Source organism: Macaca mulatta, chromosome 13 (genome assembly GCF_049350105.2).
Source record: "Macaca mulatta isolate MMU2019108-1 chromosome 13, T2T-MMU8v2.0, whole genome shotgun sequence".
NCBI classification, from domain to species: Eukaryota; Metazoa; Chordata; class Mammalia; order Primates; family Cercopithecidae; genus Macaca; species Macaca mulatta.
In genome coordinates, this window is record NC_133418.1 from 70,649,941 (window position 1) to 70,653,423 (window position 3,483).

General features: G+C 42.3%; 1 pseudogene; it reads left to right on the top strand.

Moving 5' to 3' along the window:
* Window positions 1-205: 205 nt before the first annotated feature.
* On the top strand, window positions 206-1,196 carry LOC716617 (quinone oxidoreductase pseudogene; annotated as a pseudogene).
* The last annotated feature ends 2,287 nt before the right edge of the window (window positions 1,197-3,483 follow it).

Here is a 3,483-nt window from a genome sequence, read left to right on the forward strand (position 1 = left end):
AGGCATGTGCCATCACATAGGGCTAATTTTTGTATTTTTAGTAGAGACGGGGTTTCACTATGTTGATCAGGCTGGTCTCGAACTCCTGACCTCGTGACCTGCCCGCCTCAGCCTCCCGAAGTGCTGGGATTACAGGCATGAGCCACCACTCCTGGCCACCCTCACAGATTTTAATTCCCACTCTAGATTCTGTATCTAGATCACCATGGCAACTGGACAGAAGTTGATGAGAGCTGTTAGAGTTTTTGAATTTGGTAGACCAGAAGTCCTGAAACAGCAGTCAGATATTGCAGTACTGATTCCGAAAGACCATCAAGTTCTAATCAAGGTCTAAGCATGTGGTGTCGACCCCACGGAGACATTCATTCACTCTGGTACTTACAGTAGAAAACCACCCTTACCCCATACTCCTGGCTCAGGTGTGGCTGGGATGATAGAAGCTGTTAGAGATAAAGCATCTGCTTTCAAGAAAGGTGACAGAGTTTTCACTAGCAGCGCGATCTCTGGGGACTATGCAGAGTACAATCTTGCAGCAGACTACAGTTTACAAACTGCCTGAAAAACTGGACTTTGAACAAGGAGCTGCCATGAGTATTCTATATTTTAGTGCTTATCGAGCTCTGATCCACAGTGCCTGTGTGGAAGCTGGAGGGTGTTCTGGTTCACGGGACGACCGGAGAAGTTGGATTAACAGCATGCCAAATTACTAGAGCTTATGGCTTAAAGGTTTTGGGCACTGCTGGTACTGAGGAAGGACAAAAGGTGGTTTTGCAAAATGGAATCCATTAAGTGTTCAATCACAGAGAAATTAATTATACTGATAAAATTAAGAAATATGTTGGTGAGAAAGGAATTGATGTAATTATTGAAATGTTAGCTAATGTAAATCTTAGTAAAGATTTGAGTCTTCTGTCACATAGAAGATGAGTGATAGTTGTTGGCAACAGAGTACTACTGAAATAAACCCACGGGACACCATGGCAAAGGAGTCGGGTATAATTGGAGTTACTCTCTTTTCCTCAACCAAGGAGGAATTTCAGCAATATGCAGCCGCCCTTCAAGCTGGAATGGAAATTGGTTGGTTGAAACCTGTAATAGGTTCTCAATATCCACTGGAGAAGGTGGCCCAGGCTCTAGAAACTACCATTCACGGCAGTGGGGCTACTGGAAAACGATTATTCTCTTATGATGATTAATTATTTCATGGATTTCTTATGTAATTAGAGGTATTGTCTTTCTCCCAGTTGTACTTACCCTATCTTTTCTTTAATTAACATTCAATTCAGTGAGTTTCTTATGTGAAAAAATGAGATTTTTCTTTAGAGAGCAGAGGCAGAAGAGTAACATTCATCATATAGCTAGCAATATTTTTTATGCCATCTGTCTCAAATCTAGGAGTCATCATAGTAGCAAATATCATGTTAGTGGTCATTTGGCATGAGGGTGCATTCCAGTAATTCTTAATTGTTACTTGATTAATTCCATACCTTTGATTAAAACATGCTAGTTCAAAATAAGACTGCTCAGTTTCCAAGTGTTTTCAAGCCTACTTACCTTTATAAAGGTTCTCTAGTCTCTAATTAGCCATGACTGTATTAGACATTGAACATTTTCTAGACTAAAAACCTCTATTGTAAACTAATCTCATCTGGATCTCTAAGTACCTTTTTTTTTTTTTTTGAGAGATTCTCGCTCTGTCACCCAGGCTGGAGTGGCCTATCTTGATTGCGGCTCACTGCAACCTCTGCCTCCCAGGTTCAAGTGATTCTCCTGCCTCAGCCTCCTGAGTAGCTGGGATTACAGGTGCCCACCACCACACCTGGCTAATTTTTGTATTTTTAGTAGAGATGGGGTTTCGCCATGTTGACCAGGCTGGTTTCGAACTCCTGACCTCAGGTGATCCACCCACCTCAGCCTCCTAAAGCGCTGGGATTGCAGGCGTGACCCACCATGCCTGGCCCTATAAGTCTTTTATAAAAGCAAGAATAAATAATGTCCATGACAATTTATTAGTTTTCTAAGTATTTTCCCAAATATTACAATATTCACTTCATTACTGGTTGGCTGCCAATGACCCCATATGTTCTGTGAGAACAGGAGCTTTATCTCTTTATCTTTCATATAATACGTAGTCTCCAAATAGGTAATACTTCTCAATTCATTATATTTTCAGAGTAGATTTAGAGTTACCTGTTTGTGTGGTGAGCGTCATGTTTTTGTTGAAATTAATAAGCTCACAAATTTGATAAATTAGGAATGATATGCATTTGTCTCATAACATAATTATGTGTAATAAAAATCTATAGAAAATTAAAAACAACAACAACAACAAGCGGCCGGGTGGTGTGGCTCACGCCTGAAATCCCAGCACTTTGGGAGGCCAAGGAGGGTGGATCACCTGAGGTCAGGAGTTGGAGACCAGCCTGTCCAACATGGTGAAACCCCATCTCTGCAAAAATTACAAAAATTAGCCGGGCATGATGGTGCACACCTGTAGTCCCAGCTACTCAGGAGGCTGAGGCAGCAGAATCATTTGAACCTGAGAGGCGGAGGTTGCAGTGAGCCAAGATCACACCACTGCACTGCAGCCTGGGCCATGGAGTGAGACACTGTGTCAGAAAAAAAAAAAAAAGGCCAAGGTGGGAGGATTGCTTGAAGCCAGGAGTTCATGACCAGCCTGGGCAAAAAAATGAGACATCCATCCGTACAAAAAACAAATCAGCCAGGTATAATGGCAGGCACCTGTCGTGCACTACTTGGGAGACTGAGACTGAGGCTGGAGGACCGTTTGAGCCCAAGAGATCAAGGCTGCAGTGAGCTGTTTTCACCCCACTGCACTAGCCTGGGTGACAAAGTAAGACCCTGTTTGGGAAAACAAAAAGTAAATACATAAACAAATCTAAGAAGAACTAAATAAATAGAGAGATATACTGACTGGGCACAGTGATTCACACTTGTAATCTCAGCACTTTGGAGGACCAAAGCAGGAGGATCACTTGAGCCCAGAAGTTCAAACCCAGAAGCTCTGGGCAGCATAGCAAGACGCAATCTCTACAAAAAATTAAAAAATTAGCTGGACATGGTGGTGCATGCCTGTAGTCCCAGCTACTTAGAAAGCTCAGGTGGGAGGAACACTTGATCCCGGGAAGTTGAGCCTGCCGTGAGCTGTGATCAAGCCACTGCACTGCAGCCTGGGTGACAGAGTGAGATGAAGTCTCATCGTGCCCGGCCTATATATTTTTTAAAGACAGATACACCATGTTTATGATTAGGAAAACTCAAAATTCTCAGGAGGTCAGTTCTTTCCAACTTGATCTATAGATTTAATGCAATTCCAATCAAAATTCTAGCAAGTTATTTGGTGAATGTCAACCAACCAAATCTAAAGTTTATATGGAGAGGCAAAAGACCCAGGATAGCCAACATAACATTGAAGGAGAAGGACAAGGTCAGAGGACTGACACTACCTGATTTCAAGAGTTT